The sequence below is a fragment of the Manis javanica genome, chromosome 1 (genome assembly GCF_040802235.1).
Source record: "Manis javanica isolate MJ-LG chromosome 1, MJ_LKY, whole genome shotgun sequence".
In the NCBI taxonomy this organism is placed as follows: domain Eukaryota; kingdom Metazoa; phylum Chordata; class Mammalia; order Pholidota; family Manidae; genus Manis; species Manis javanica.
In genome coordinates this window covers 172,450,912-172,468,664 of record NC_133156.1, presented here as the reverse complement: position 1 = coordinate 172,468,664, position 17,753 = coordinate 172,450,912, and the positions used below count along the sequence as shown (strand labels likewise).

General features: G+C 37.2%; 1 long non-coding RNA gene across 1 annotated transcript in view; it reads left to right on the top strand.

Moving 5' to 3' along the window:
• LOC140849596 (uncharacterized) overlaps positions 1-12,018 on the top strand; it is a 53,814-nt gene extending 41,796 nt beyond the window's left edge. Inside the window, exon 3 of the long non-coding RNA XR_012131679.1 lies at positions 11,940-12,018. This is a non-coding gene — a long non-coding RNA (uncharacterized lncRNA). The remainder of the gene's footprint in view (positions 1-11,939) is intronic.
• The last annotated feature ends 5,735 nt before the right edge of the window (positions 12,019-17,753 follow it).

The window sequence follows — 17,753 nt, the reverse complement described above, 5'->3', positions numbered from 1 at the left end:
TTAAAGCCTAAATAGTTTTCAGCAGTGTAAATAAACCCACAGTAAAGGGAGTAGACAATTACTTTCCAAGCAAGTATAAAATTAAAACAAAAGTAGTAAAACCAACTAAACACAAATCAGTCAAGTGATACACAAAAAATGCATATTGTGACATCTAATACATAAAGTGTGGAAGAGAAAGAAGAAAAAAGTAATTTTAGATTGTGTTTGCAGTAGAGCAATCATCAACTTAACACAGACTGTTATGTAGTCAGGAAGCTTTCCTTGAACCTTATGGTAACCACAAACCTAAAGCCTGTAGCAGATAAATGAAAAACTGAAAAAGAGAAACCAGTCACAATGCTAAAGAAAAATACCAAGTAACAAGAGAAGAATTTAGGAGAGGGAGAAAGGAACAGAAAGGAACTATAGAAACAACCAGAAAACAGTTAATAAAATGGCAATGGGAGCATACCTATTTAATAATTACCTTAAATATAAATGGATTGAATATACCAATGAAAAGAGGTAGAGTGGCAGAATGGATAATGAAAAAAGACTCATCCATATGCTGCCTACAAGAGACTCATTTCAGAATCAAACACATGCACAGATTTAAAGTGAAGGGATGGAAAAAGATACTTCATGAAAATAATAGGGAGGGAGAAAAAGCAGGTGTTGCAGTACTTGTATCAGACAAAATAGATTTCAGAACAAAGTAACAAGAGAGAAAGGACATTACATAATGATAAAGGGGTCCAGTCCAACAGTAGGATATAGCCATCATAAATATCTATGCACCCAACATAGGAGCACTTAAATATGTAAAGCAAATTCTAACAGAATTAAAGGAGGAAGTAGATTGTAACTTATTGATTTTAGGAGACTTTAACACTACTCACATTAATAGAGAGATCAACCACACAGAAAATAAATAAGGAAACACAGACAACTGAACAACACATTAGATCAAAAGGACTTAACAGATATCTGCTACACCCAAAAGCAGCAGGATACACATTTTTCTCAAGTGTACATGGAACATTGTCCAGAATAGATCACATACTAGGTCACAAAAACAGCCTCACAAAGATTGAAATTGTGTCAAGGACCTTCTCAGACCACAATGGTATGAGACTAGAAACAAATTACACAAAGAAAATAAAAAAGCCTACAAACACATGGAGGCTTAACAACATGCTTATAAATAATCAATGGATCAATGAACAAATTAAAACAGACATCAACAGAGGGAGACAAATAAAAACAGAAATGCAACAGTCCTTAATTTGTGGGATGCTACAAAAGCACTTCTCAGAGAAAGTACTTAGCAGTACAGGCCTACCTTAAGAAACAAGGTCAATCCAAAATAAACAGTCTAAGCTCACTACAAAGGAAATTAGAAAAAGAAAAACAAATGAAACTTAAAGTTAGTAGAAGGGACATAATAGAGATCAGAGCAGTTATAAATAAAACAAAGAGGAAAACAACAGAAAAGTCAATGAAAACTAGAGCTGGTTCTTTGAGAAAATAAAACAGAAACTCCAGCCAGACTTAACAAGAAAAAAGAGAGTACACAAATAAAAACACACAAAAAAGAATAGTCACATTTACCACAGAAATACAAAGAATTATTAGAAAATTATATGCCAATAAACCAGATGACCTAAACGAAATGGACACTTTCTAGAAAAATACAACTTTCCAAGACCCAAGAAGAAACAGAAAATCTGAATAGACCAATTACCAGCAATGAAATTGAATTGGTAATGAAAAAACTCCCAACAGATGAAATTCCAGAACCAGATGGCTTCACAGCTGAATTCTACCCAACAGTTAAAGAAGACTTATTACCCATCCTTAAAGTATTCCAAAAAGTAGAAGAGGAGGGAATATTTCCAAATAGGTTCTATAAGGCCAGCATTAGTCTAAATACCAAAACCAAAAGATACTACAAAGCAGAAAATTATAGACCAATATCCCTGATGAACATAGATGCAGAAATCCTCAAAAAAATATTAGCAAATTGATTTAAAAAATACATCAAAAGTATCATCCATGACCAAGTGGGATTTATTCCACAGATGCAAGGGTGGTATAATATTCATAAATCAATGTAATATACCACATTAGTAAAAGGAATAAAAATCACATGTTCATCTCAATAGATGCTGAAAAAGCATTTGACAAAATTCATCCATTCATGATAAAAACTGTTTTGGCAAGGATGTGGAGAAAAGGGGACCCTCCTACACTGTTGGTGGGAATGTAATTTGGTGCCGTCACTGTGGAAAGCAGTATGGAGGTTCCTCAATAAACTTAGAAATACCATACAACACACTAATTCCAATTCTAGAAATTTACCCCAAGGAAACAAAGTCCCTGATTCCAAAAGATATATCCACCCCTATATTTATTGCCACATTATTTACAGTAGCCAAGATATGGAAGCACCCTGTCTATCAATACATGGATTGATAAAGGAGATGTGGTACATGTACACAATGAAATATTATTCATCCATAAGAAGAAACAAATCCTACCATTTACAACAATGTGGATGAAGTTGGAGGGTATTATACTCAGTGAAATAAGCCAGGTGGAAAAAGACAAATACCATATGCTTTCACTTATTTGTGGAATATAAAAACAAAGCAAAACAAAATGAACAAAACAGCAGTAGACTCACAGACACTGAGAAGTGACTGATGGTTACCATGGGGAGGGGCTAGGGTAGGAGGATAAAGGGGCACAAAAATTCCCAATCACAGTTTAAGTTGGCCACGGGGATGGTAATACAGCTGGAGAACACAGCCAATGATTCTGTAACATCTTCCTATGTAGACAGATACTAACTGCACCAGTGGCGGCAGTTAGTATATAACTTACAGAAAGCTACAATAAAGTTTGATGTTATTTATACTTGAAAATTTAATCTATAAGAATATAATTTGTGCCTTCTTTTTTAAAGGCCCTATACAAAAAAGATGGATACATTTAAGTGTGATTCTTACTACAGAGCTTCCATGCTTTAGTAAGTCATGTTGCTTTTAAGTATCATTCACATACAATCTTATATTGGTTTCAAATATACAATACAATGGTTCAACAGTTACCCATATTATTAAATCATCACCGCCACTGGTGGTTTTTGATTAATCATTAATACTTATTTTGATAAATAAAGTAAGAAAACTTCTTAATTATACTCTGTAGTAGTCTAAGAAATTTACTATTTAGGAGCCATCAAGGTGAACAAACCACATATTTCACTCATTGTACCAGAAGATTGGTGAAGTGACTTATTTTGAGAAAAACTGTTTCTTTACACTTAGGCATGAAACCATTATTTATGCTGAGGAAGAATAGTTTTAAGCTATCAGACTTAGCTATCTTAGTAGAATAATGAAAGTTACTGCAAAAACCCATGTTTTGTTTAACCAGTGATATACTTGAAATATGTATGTTTAAAGGTATTAAAATAATAAAGGCATAATGTAATTAGTGTTTCATCTGAAAGGAGATGTAAGTGTGATGGGGAAGGGCACATTCTTAGATATACATTACTTGTAATGAATTAGTTTGTGAGTTGAGTAGTTCTATAAAAGTCATTGTATTATTAAGTAAATACTTGTTCTTTAAAAAAAGGAAAACTACTGATCCTTAGCTCAGAGAAGTAGAAGGATGAAATATCATTGCTTCCACCCTTATAACAAGTAAAAAGCTAGACAGACTGCAAATTAATGACTTTCTGGAACAGTTGGAGAACTGGATTCTCATGGCTTCCAGCTATTGGGAGAGAAGACATCTGCAGGGAGAGAAGCAATAGGAATACTTTCTTAAATTGGGCCAGTGCTGCTGGACATGAAATAAGCCAGTAAGAATTCAATGGAAATTATTGTTAAAGCGTGAGTTGTGGGTTATGTGAAGGTTTATATCCCTTGGGGATTACAGATTTAGAGAATATTCACACTTCTGTACTTTTTTTCACCACTAATCTGGCCGGGTATTCTCAGGGAATGTTGGAGAGAATCCTGGGAACTCTTTCCTTATGATGCTAACTACAGGAGGGGAGCAGCCCAAGCTGCTGAAACTTCGCTTAGATAAGCCTCATATTTCTCCTCCTTAGAGCAAAATTTTTAATGTCCAGGTAAAAGTGAAATGAATATTATCACCTTAGGGGACTGGGTAATCCCTTGAACTGGGAAGAAAAGAAAAAAGAGGAAAAAATAAAAAGATTCTGTGCCCCAGTGGAGGGTCATAGATAAGTGTTAAACCCACTGTTACAAATGGAGAAGGGGCAGAAATTATTGTGAAGGCCCTGCTCGTGAGACCCTTGGACACAAATGCCTGTATAAGACTAAAGCTAAAACAATGTCAGAGAATAGTACCTCACACTGATCCCTACATCCAGCATAATAAGAATTCAATATAATAACTGTGTAATACAATTGAGATAGTGTCAAGAAATATATTCCTTTTAGGAGCAATGAAAAAGGAGAAATAAAAGCAAAGATTTGAATAGACATTGAGGAAATAACCTCTGACATACCATGCAATTTACAAAACAATAGTGACATTTGTAGGGTGATAAAAGGAAAGACAGAACAAACAAATCAAGCCCTGTCAACTTTGAATTCTATACCCAGGGAAAATATTTTTTTAAAATGAGACAAAAATTTAAAATTCTCAGATTAAAAACTGTGAGAAATTATTCCCAGTAGGCCAATTCTGTAATAAAAATTAAAAATTCTTTAAACAGAAGGAATTTTTGCTAGACAGAAATAAGTAAAACTCAGAAAATGGAATAAATAGAAATAAAATGTGTTTTTCCTATTTTAAGTGCTAAAAAATAACACTAGGATTTTTAAATCCAGACAAGATGATGCAGACCTGTTTCTCTGTATTCCTATCTGCTGAGCCTGACAATAAACCCTGGGAACAACACAAGAGGCAACTAATAAGGAACTGTGAGGGGTGATAAGAAGACACATTTGTTAGAGACCTCAGGACTGGAGCAGCCTCACAATAACATGGTATTTTACATACCTCCACCAAAAAAAGCAGGTGACCCAGAAACAGCATTGTGGATCCGCAGTTTAACAACTGAGGACAGCACAGATAGACTCATTCTTTCCCAAGCCAAACACATGTCTTTCTAACATGAGTTGAGCCTAACATTCACCTGCAAGAGGGATCTTTCAGTAGACCCCCCACACACACACTGCAGACAATAAGTGACCAGAAGAAGTGTTCTTTTTTCCTTCCCTGCCCAAGATTCCTGCAAGAAATATACTGATGTGGGAGAGCAGTACCTATAAGAAGAACTCAGCCACAACAACCTGCCAGCTATTGGAGTACCCATGGATCTTTTTGTCCCACGGGCCTGAAACTCCCCTCACCTGCCCAGAGACATTGATGCATCTGGAGCTCATGGGCAATTGGTAACCACCACAGAAATTATCTAGCCAGAGAAGCCTCTTTGTCACCTCAGGCCTGTACTCCTCTCCCTGACTGTAAGAAACCCAGAGCCCAGCCTGGGGAATCCCTTTCTTTGCCTCAGACACAGCATTAGGAGAAGTAGGTACCCCCAACAACACTGGATAAACTAAACACAAAGTAATACCACAAGGGCTCAGGAAATTAATTTTTTTATTGGAATTACTGCTCACAAATATGGGCCACACTTACATACTAAAGCTAATCAGGATGTTTGCTAAAATAAAAGATATAAAGGGGACCTAGGGTATCTTAACATAATAGCCAAAATGTCTAGGATGTATAAATAATCACTTGTTGTATTAAGAACCAGGAGAATAGCAACCTGAATGAGAAAAGGTGATTGACAGCAACATTGAGATAAGTCAGGTGTTAGGGTTATTTGAATAGGATTTGTAGCAGTCATCATAAAACTGTTCAACAAGCAGTTAAAGTTCTCTTGAAACAAATGAAAAACTGAGGTGGTGAGTGAGGAGCAGAGGAAAGCCTGCAGCCACCAGAAGCTGGGGGAGGCAGGGATGGCTTTTCCCTCACAGACTTCACAGGGTGTGGGGCTCTGCCAATATCCAGATTTTGGACCTTTGGCCTGCAGAACTATAAAAAAAAAAGAGTTTCTTTTGCTTTAAGCCACCAAGTTTTTGGTAATTTGTCACAGCAGTCCTAGGAATTCAGTACATTTGTTAAAACAAAGTTTTGCTCTGCAAAAGACCCAATTCAGAAGGAGTAAAGACAAGCTGCAGGTGGGGGGAAATAATTTCACATCATGTGTCTGACAGTTATGTGCTACCTAGGATGTATAAATGTGATAGTAATTTTTTTGATATTATTAATCTACAGTTACATGAGGAATATTATGTTTACTAGACTCCCCCCATCATCAAGTTCCACCCACATACCCCATTACAGTCACTGTCCATCAGCCTGGTAGATTCTGTAGAATCACTACTTGTATTCTCAGTGTTGTACAGCCCTCCCTGTGCCTCCCCACCCCCCACATTATACATGCTAATCATAATGCCCCCTTTCTTTTTTCCCCCTCTCATATCCCTCCCTTCTCACCCATGCTCCCCAGTCCCTTTCTCTTTGGTAACTGTTAGTCCATTCTTGGTTTCGGTGAGTCTGCTGCTGTTTTGATCCTTCAGTTTTTTCTTTGTTCTTATATTCCATAGATGAGTGAAGTCATTTGATACTTGTCTTTCTCCGCCTCACTTATTTCACTGAGTATAATACCTTCTAGCTCCATCCATGTTGTTGCAAATGGTAGGATTTGTTTTCTTCTTATGGCTGAATAATATTCCATTGTGTATATATACCACATCTTCTTTATCCATTCATCTACTGATGGACACTTAGATTGCTTCCATTTCTTGGCTATTGTGAATAGTGCTGCAATAAACATAGGGGTGCATTAGTTTTTTTTCAAACTGGGCTGCTGCATTCTTAGGGTAAATTCCTAGGAGTAGAATTCCTAGGTCAAATGGTATTTCTATATCGAGTTTTTTGAGGAATCTCCATACTGCTTTCCACAGTGGTTGAACTAGTTTACATTCCTACCAGCAGTGTAGGACGGTTCCCCTTTCTCCACAACCTCGCCAACATTTGTTGTTGTTTGTCTTTTGGATGGTGGTGATCCTCACTGATGTGAGGTGATATCTCATGGTGGTTTTAATTTGTGTTTCTCTAATGACTAGCGATGTGGAGCCTCTTTTCATGTGTCTGTTGACCTTCTGAATTTCTTCTTTGGAGAACTGTCTGTTCAGCTCCTCTGACCATTTTTTAATTGGATTATTTGCTTTTTGTTTGTTGAGGTACGTAAGCTCTTTATATATTTTGGATGTCAACACGTTATCGGATCTGTCTTTTATAAATATATTCTCCCATACTGTAGGATACCTTTTTGTTCTATTGGTGGTATCCTTTGCTGTACAGAAGCTTTTCAGATTGATATAGTCCCACTTGTTCATTTTTGCTTTTGTTTCCCTTGCCCGGAGAGATATGTTCATGAAGAAGTCAATCATTTTTATGTCCATGAGATTTTTGCCTATGTTTTTTTCTAAGAGTGTTATGGTTTCATGTCTTACATTCAGGTCTTTGATCCATTTTGAATTTACTTTTGTGTATGCGGTTAGACAGTGATCCAGTTTCATTCTCTTACATGTAGCTGTTCAGTTTTGCCAGCACCATCTGTTGAAGAGGCTGTCATTTCCCCATTGTGTGTCCATGGCTCCTTTATCATATATTAATTGACCATATATGTTTGGGTTAATATCTGGACTCTCTGTTCTGTTCCCCTGGTCTGTAGGTCTGTTCCTGTGCCAGTACCAAATTGTCTTAATTACTGTGGCTTTGTGGTAGAGCTTGAAGTTGGGAAGCAAGATCTCCCCTGCTTTATTCTTCCTTCTCAGGATTGCTTTGACTATTCGTGGTCTTTTGTGGTTCCATATGAATTTTAGAACAATTTTTTACAGTTTGTTGAAGAATGCTGTTGGTATTTTGATAGGTATTGCATTGAATCCATAGCTGGGAGTACAAAGTCCCTTGCTGCTTGCTGGTTGCCTTGTCCTTTTCCACTGCCTGTTTCAGTTACCCACACACTGGGAGCAGCGTCCAGGTTAATCCCCTTAACCACCATGGGTGGGGCATCCCAGAGCCCTGCCAGGAATGGCATGCGTGCCATGTGTGTTCTTCTGCAACAACAGCACCTCTTCATGCCTTAATCCAGATTCCTCTGCCTGTGCTTGCAGCTGTGTGCAGGCAGCACCCTCTGGGTCTGGCCTGGGCAGCTGCACCCTGTGAGAAGACTCTGGGTGGTTGCTGTGTGCGCAGCTGCTCTCTGGCTGCTCGGCTGCTGTGGCAGGGCCATGCTGACTGGGGGAACAAAAGGCAGGCTTCTTATCACAATGAGGGGCTTCAGGACTACATTGCCACCCTGGGGGGCTGGGGCACCTGAAGTTCCTCAGGATTCCCAGCCTGCTGGTCTGAGTGTGCTGGGATGATTCTGTCCAGCTGTGAGACCCCTGTCTCTTTAATACTTTCAGAAAGCACCTGCTTTTTTTTTTTTATCCCAGGGGAGCCGGCTGCGTGGACCCACTCGCAGATTTTACTTTTCCGTTTCCCTAATATCCAGTCCACCATGCAATGTGTGTCTGCGCTCCCAGTGTGGATTACTAGGGCTGATTATTTAGCAGTCCTGTGATTCCACTCCCTGACAGCTCCAACTCCTCTCCTCCCGCCAGTGAGCCAGAATGGGGGGAGCGCTCGGGTCCTGCTGGGCCACAGCTTGTATCTTACCCCCTTTGTGAAGTGCTGAGTTCTCGCAGATGTAGTTTTAGCCTGGCTCTTGTACTGTATCCTCTGGTCTGTCTTTTAGAAATAGTTGTATTTGCTGTATTTTCAAAAATATATAAGGTTTTGGGAGGAGATTTCCACTGCCCTACTCACGCCACCATCTTGGCTCCTCCTATCTCTTGTGGTAGTAATTTTATGTGTCAACTTGTCTAATCTAAATGGTTCCCTGATAGCAAATCAGACATTATTTCTGGGTGTGTCTACAAAGGTGTTTCTGGAATAGATTAGCATTTCAGTCCTTAGACTGAGTGAAGAAGGTCACCCTCACCATTGCAGGTGGGTATAAACCAATAGGTGGAGTGTCTGAATAGACCAAAAAAACAAGGGAAGAACAAATTTTCCTCTTGCTTGAGCTGGGAAGTCCATATTTTCCTACCCTCAGAAGTCACTGCTCCCAGTTCTCATGTGACTTATACCATCAGCACCTCTGGTTCTCAGACCTTCAGGTTTGGGCTGGAACTGCACCACCAGCTTCTCTGGGCCTCCAATTTACAGACAGCCAATCTTAGGATATCTCAAACTTCAAAATTATGTGGGCCAGTTCCTCATTATAAATCTCTTCCTGTAGATCCTTATATATCCTATTGTTCTGTTTCTTTGGAGAATTCAGGCTAACACAATAAAGATGTCTTGAAACCTAAAAAGAAAGGAAGCAATGCTGTAAAAATATGTGCTAAAGATACATTGAAGTGAAGACATATAGAATGTGAATAATCAAGAAAAAATATTCAGTACCATTAGCTATCAGAGAAATGTTTATTAAAACCACAATGAAATATCACTACATCTCCATTAGAGTGACTGAAATGAAATGTAGTGACACTAAATACTTGTAAAGATGTGAAGAAATGGGATCACCTGTACATTGCTCGTGGAGATTGTAATGGTATATGGTCACTCTGGAAAACGTTCTGACAATTTCTTAGGAAATTAAACTTGCAATTACTATGTCAATAAGCAGTTGCATTTGTGGGCACTTATCCCAGAAAACTGAAAACTTACATTCGCACATAAACCTATACACAAATTTTCTTAGCAGATTTATTTGTAATAGGCTAAAAGTGGAAAACTGTCCAAATGTCCTTCCACAGGTGAATGATAAAATATACTGGCAAAATATACAATGGAATAATATTAAACAATTTAAGAGTGAAATATTGATACAAAGGGAACAGATCAATCTCCAGGAAATTATGCTAAATGCAAAAAGCCAGTGCCAAAAGGTTACACATTGTGTGTTCTCCTTTGTGAAACATTTTTGAAATGAGAAAATTTTAGAAATAGAGAAGTAAAGCAGAGTTTAGGAAGTAAAGCAGGAGAGAGGAAGGTGGGTGTAAAAAAATGCTTCTGAAGGGACTCTTGTGGTGATGGGCCTGTTTGGTATTTGACTTTGGTGTTGGACACACAGACCTACACTTGTTATAGAATTAGAACCAACTGCATATATGCACACACAGAGCTTAGTAGCAGCAAAACTGGGAAAATCTGAATAAGATTGGTGGGCTCATCAGTATCAGTAAACTAATTGTGATATTATAATGCAGTTTTGAATAATTGTACCACTGGTTGAAATTGAGTAAAGTTTCCACAGGATTTTCCTGGGTTATTTTTAAAACTGTGTGAATCCATACTTGTCTCAATAAAAATTTCATTTAAAAAAAAAGACTTCGTAATTCAGAAAAGAAGAAAAAATGGCTTTTAAAAGATGCTTAATATCACTAGAAATTGAAATGCTAATTAAAACTGGTGGCCTATCACTGTATACATACATTAATGATTAGAATTAAATAGTTTGACAATATTATTACTGTGGACACATACATTGTTGGCAGAGATGTAAAAAGATACCACAATTTTCAAAAGTTATTTGGCATTTTCTCAAAATAAATCAGTAACCCTCAACTGGGAGCTGATGTTGCCTTCAAGTTGGACATTTGGCAATATTTAGAATTATTTTTGATTGTCATAACTGACAGTGAGTGCTGCAGGCATCTAGTTGGGGTAAGGCCAGGAGACTGCTGAAAACCCTACAATCTGTAGTAGAGCCTCCCACAATGAAGAATCATCTGATCCAAAATGGCAGTAGTGCTGAGGCTGGAAACTTTGATTTAATAAAAACCTATCATATGACACATCAATCCCACATCTAGGTGGTACCAAAGGGAAATGTAAACAGATGTTAATACAAGACTTACACACAAATATTCCTACCAGTTCTATTTGTAATAATAAAACATATGAAAAAATCCAATGTCTACCATCAGATTCATGGAAAATTGGTATATTTATACAAAGAAATCCCACTCAGCCATAAAATAGAATAAACCACTGATACATAAAAAAAACACGATACATCTCAAAAATCTTATGCTGCAAGAAAGGCCTCAGACACAAAAGAATAACTACTTATTTAATTTTTATGAAATTGTAGGACAGGCAAAATGGAATTACAGGGACAGGAAATGCCTTAAGTCAGAGGTGAGACATATTTGTGTGAAGTAACTCTTTACCTGTGGTGTGGATGCTTCAAATATTGTTGGTGGTGCTAGTTACTAGGGAGTATAGCACTCTCAAATTGCATGTAACTGTGCCATTAAAATTTGTGCATTTTATGAAATTTATATATATAACAGTTGATTATAAAACAGTGAGGTATTGGTTCACAATAGACAAATAAGACCAATAGGATCAAAGAGAATTATAAAAGGGGGCTTTACTGTCTACTCTGTCTATAGCAATTCCCTTTATACCACACCTTTTCCTTATTTATTTTTGTAGCATTTATCTGATTATTGCTTGTATTTCCACTAGTACATTAGTTTCATAAATTCAATACCCTTTTTATATTTATTTACCAGCTTCATCTCCAGCTCTTAGAATTGGGTCTGGCACTTAGCAGATATGTTTTGAATTTATAAACCACGAGTAATGCTGTGATTTCTCTGTGAGTTTTTTCTGAATACTACTAGGCTGAGGGACTGACTGTCTTCCATGTTGATTTCATAGAGCTTGCGATGTATGCTATTTCTATATTTGCCTATTTTAAGTTCCAACTCTCTCTGTTTTCTTTTCTTTTTGGTCTTTGTTTGCCATGCTGGGTTCCTTGAATTCAGAGTGAGCATTTTGACAGCTTGACCCTCAACATCTCATAGCACCATTAGCACAGTCAGCACTCAACAAATTTTAATTCGGTGAGTAAGTGAATGAATTGACAGGTAAGATAATGGAACCTTAGAAGGTAATCAATAGCTATCAGAATACCACATTTACACAGTTGAATAAATTGTTTTTTTACTTTAAATTGTTTGCTTTTTGTAATGTAGGGCTATCATTAAGAAATGGAAGAAATGGAGAAAATGACATTAAATTCAGTAATAAGCCCTGTGACACTTAAAGAGTGAGGTTACAAAATTAAGTGTCCACAAAGCATCTAATAGACCTGTGTTCTATGGAACATAATTTTGGAAATGTAGACCCCAAAGTTAGAAAAAGCAGACGTGTTGATGTGTTCTTTGTGCCACACACAATACTAAGGACTTTATAAACACTTCCCAATTCAGTTTTCTCAAGATCTGTGAGATAAGTGTTGTTTTAGCCATTTTTGAGATAATGAATTTGAAGCCTGGAGAAGTTAAATTGAATATAGTTATGGAGTAAGTAAAAAGGAAGCCATGATTTGAATCTAAATGTTTCATTTTAATACCTATGCCTGTTCTATTTTATTCTATCTTCCATAGGTGACTTGCCAATAAGATTAGTAAATACTCATGTGAAAGAAATATTTGGATATTTACACAATTTATTTGAATGAATCTATGCGATAACCTGTGCAATTCTAGTTTAAAAATATTTGTACTTCAAAAGACGTTGACCTATAGAAGGGGCTTCAAGTTTTCTTGGTCTCATAGCCATAAAACTCGTAAGTTTTAATGTAAAGATATGTCTATTCCTTTCTTGAAGATAGTTCCCTAAATTTCTATCCATATGTCTTAACTGATGCATTTAACACTAAGCACTTGGTGCTGCATATCCTTAGCCTTTACTTATCACCACACACTCTGAGAGGATTATACTTGATCTCCTTGTATGACAATTCTTTCCTCAGTGATTTCCTACCAAGGAAATACTGACCCACAAATGCTAATTTCATCAGCAAATGAACCTGGGAGGATTCAAGACATAATTGTTTGAACAGCAGATGCTAGATTATAATAAAGCAATAAACAAATATTAGGAATTTTTCCTTGTATATATGCAACCTGTTTATGAAATAATAGTGATTTCAGCAATTCTCAAAATAAAGATATTCACTGTACTTTTAATGAAGTGTTGAAGAAACAAATCCCCAAGTATAGTGTTTGTCCTTACTGTTTATATTCTACCCCCATCTTATCACCCTGATACAAGTAGCTTGAGCTATCTGTAAGATATTTTCATTTTTTCACATCTGAAAGTTTGGGTAAGGTTGAGTTTTTAAGAACTTACTGGGGTCAATTTGTAAGCAAGTGATTCTCTCAAGGGCTGATTTTGCAAGCAAAATATAAACATTATTTACTTCTATGCTGTTTTGAAGTCATGCCATTAAAAATTCATCTGGGAAGTCTAAGATGAAAAAAACAAGAAGAGAGAAAGCAATGAATTGCAATAAAAATCTTGGCAGAGTAATGAATAGGCGTGACAGGTCAGACTTCAATTTGCATAAAGAGTTTTGCCAAAGGTGATTTAAAAGGGTAGATTCTTGTCCCTGCCTTACTTGTGGCGATTCATCTCCCTTTGACCTCTTAGAGAAGGGACAAAAAAATTATGGTTTTTTTTCAAGGACAAATAATCACGATTTATGCCCTGCATTTTCAAAGTAGATGAAGACAAACAATGCGTCTTCCATCGTTTCATAGGAAGTTCATCTCAAAATTGGTGTAGGAATGTTTTCATAAACTTGAGGTAGCTGTTCTGAAGTTACCTTTTATCAGGATCCATGCATTCCGTATTCAGAAACATGAGACTAATAAAAGGAAACAATTCCAGTTAACATTCCATATTTATTACAAGAAAACCTGTGCTTTCCTATCCTAGTTATATATAATTACACAGTCCAGTTCTTTTCTGAGAGGAATCTAGAAAACAACTTCGTTTTCTCTTTTGGCTCACCATACCTAATTAGGAGTAAGTTCTCTACATCTGATTTATCTCAACAATCTACTCCTGTTGTTTTGTTTTTTATTTCCATTCCCTTTTGTGATACATTAGGCTTATTTGCTCTTTCTGGAAATATTACAGCATCTCCCTATATAAGACACTGCCTTCATCTATCCTAACTTGGTTGCTGGGGCAAGTACTGTGTTTTGATTATAGACAGAATAGAATGTTTCCACAACTTAATATGCTCCAGTGCCTTTTCAAGGACATCAGAGTAAGGTCCCAAACCTTAGCCTTCTATACTGTTGGTTCTTAAAATCAAATCCATTCTTAACAATCTTATAGTGTGCATGCACAGCCCAGTGTCCCTGAGTCATGGCTTCCCTTTTGGAACATTCTTCCCCACTCGGACTTCTGCAGAGGCAAACCTTTACTCAGCTTTCTGACAGCTCAGAATACTACATTCATGAATTTGCTTATTTTTTAAATAATTTGTAACAGGAATATTCAAAAGAATTATTGCCCTTGTCCTGGAATTTGATGAAGTGCTGGTATTGAGGATACGTGTTCCATTTGTCCTACATTTTAATTAAAATAAACCAACAGTAGCTGGTGCTCGTGTCTCTCCAAGGTGTATCGAATTAGACAATTCAGGAACCAGTCTTTATCTTCAGTACCTCACTCAGGTAATAAGGAAAGTGAATCTGCACTTTGCAGGATTACAGTGGCTGGTTTTTCTCTCTATTCATACCCTTTCAGAGAGAAGATATCTATCCTCCTGGAGGCCCAGGGTGGGTATCTAAATAGAACTCATGTAAAGACTGAAGAGTGTTTGGAAAACAGGAGGGCTACCACTTTATGCCTCAACTGGACCAGGCTCAGCCAGGAGACCTGCTCTTGCCCTGTACTTCTAGAACAGGGAACACAGTACCTGAGGAGAGATTGCTAGTGGGGATCAGCAGGGCTGACCGCAGCCCAGGAGGATGTGACTAGCCACGGGTGCTGGTTCCGGAATGAGCACTTTGTCTTCAAGACTGCATTTCTCCCATCCCACCACCAGATCCACTTCAAGTATGTGCATTATGTCAGAGTGCAGCAGCCACCCTGAAGGGGAGAGACATTACCTAACATTGACTTGTCATCGTGCCACCTGCTTTTTTCCTTTTCTAATTTATTTTGCCTCAAGAATGGAGTAGAGTAGGCAGTCTTGCCCCTCTTCTAGCTTGTAACTTGAAGAACAGAGAAGAATAATTTTGAATTGTGTATAAAATTAACAGCTTTAAACAAAAATAGAATGTAGTTTTAGGAATGAAAATGAGACTACTCATATAGGAATGCCTATAGATGTAAGGATGCTGGGAAGGTGATAACTAAGTAGATGGAAGTGGGTCTGAGTGGGATGTATGGCAGATAGGGTTTTTTTTGGTCAAAGTAAAACCATTTCCTGTTTATAATCCAGTGAGTTAATTATCTGTAAACTGATTATATATTAGTTTACCCAAAAAATATTTATTGAGCAGTTACTAGGTATCTGAAACTGACACATCCCAGGAACAAAGAGTAGTACAAGACACAGAAGACCAGTCTTCTCTGAGCTTGAGGGCTGATGGACATTACCTCATGGACAGGCTTCTCTTCCTCTTATCATAGGAAATAATTAAGTCCTCCATTTTCTGATATTTCAAACCATAGCTATACACAGCTAGGCAAACAATATTTCTTGTAAGTTTCATTCAGTTGTAATTCCTTAGTATTTTAAAGATACTCTCAATCCAGTGTGGGCAAATTAGTGTCATGTCTGATTCTAAGACTGGAAGTTGGAAGGGAACCAGCCCTCAGGGTCAGCCCTGGCTCTCCTGGGACTGTGTGGCCTTGGAAAATTAAGTGATTGAATCCCTGCCTCCTAAATGTAAATAGTAACAGCCTCCCGGGTTGTTGTGAGACACACACATTGTAAACATACCTAGACATGTAATATACATGTATACATACATTATAAATATATATAACATAAAACACCTAATTTTTGTAGCTACTTACACCTAATTCCTTTCCATGTGTCCTTTATTTATCTCCTGTGACCAAATCACTCATTATAAAAATGAAATTTGGGCATATACTAATATATCGTTTGCTCCAAATAATGTTCCTTTATCTCATTTTTATTAATTTTCCTCCTTTCGATGGTCCCCTTTGTTCCATGCAGCATTTTTCATCCAGTAAGTAAGGCTTATCTTACTCTGGGTTTAAGCTTTCTAGTCAGAACTCTTAGACAGTCTTAGGTTTTTCTCTTCTAGTATGTGATTCTGAGTTTGTCTACTACATTTCTCATTTTAATATTTAAGCTTAGCAGAGAGACTTTGGGTGATCAGGCTGAGTTTGTAACTCTTCCCTCTTTTGTTCCGTGCATCAGTTGTTTACATTTCTCTTGTTACATTCACAGATACAGCATCTGCCCTCCTTTGGGAGTCACGTTCCTTTGTAAAACCTGATTGAGGTCTATGTGTATCTTTTTGGATTTTGGACGTCTATTGTTCTGAAGCCTAGGTATTCGTCTGAATTATATCTATTTTAAAAAATATTATGAACTGTGATAGGACAAGATTACTTTTTGCAGTTTGAATGTTGATAAATTGTTCTTTCTACACCTTAAGAATTAAGCACCCTCTTCATTTAATACTTCTAAGGGGTTGTCACTCATGCCAGGCAAGAAAAAGCCTTTACTAGATTTTGTATTTGTTGAAGGAGACTTCTGGTTGAAACAGTGATTCAGACCTCCCTGTCCTTCTCTTGTGCTCTTACTGAATACATTTTGTCTGGGTTTATGTATTGGCCAGTGTTCCACAGAGAAACAGGATATATAAACCCTGCTTAGATGGATAGATAGATAGATAGATAGATAGATAGATAGATAGATAGATAGATAGATAGACAATAGGTAGATACATAGATAGATAGGGAAATAGTTTAATAGGTAGAGATACATAGATTGTAGTACATTTATCTATCTATGTATCTGTATGTATATCTATATGTGATCAGAGAGAGGGAGAAAGAGTTGTATAGGAATTGGCCTACCTGGTTATTGAGGCCATGTAGTCCCATGATATGCCATCTTCAAGATGGAGAACCAGGAAAGCTGGTCGTGTAAGTCCATCTGCGTGGGGAAGACCTGAGAATCAGGGGGTTGGCAGTGTAGGTGCTGCCTGAGTCGGAAAGCCCAGGTTCTAGGAGCATTGATGTTCAAGGGTTGAGGTGGATATTTCAGGTGAAGCAGAGAAAGCCCTCTTCCTCCCCCTTTTTCTTCTCTTTAGGTCCTCCACACATTGGATGATGCTCACCCTCATTGGTGACAGCAGTCTTCTTTATTCAGTCTACTAATTCAATGCTAATTTGTTCTTAAAACACCCTCAAATACACACCCAGAAATGTTTACCAGCTATCTGGACCTTCATTAGCCTTGTCAAGTTGACACATAAAATTATCCATTGCTCTCTGTGAGAAGGAATATGACAGAGAGATTAAATCCATCAAAATGTTACAGGCAGATGGACCTTGTTCTTTTTCTGGGGTATGTCTCATTTATTGTATCACCTGAAAAGTATTATTTACCCTCATTTTACTGATTTGTAAAGAAGAAATAATAATAGTGCCTATCTAAAAAGGACTGGAGGAAATGCATGCATATTGCTTGACAATGTTATAATGATATTTACTACTAATAAATATGCTAGTAAATAAGTAGCTAGACATGTTAGGCATTATTATTTTGTCCATTTTAGATAAAAATT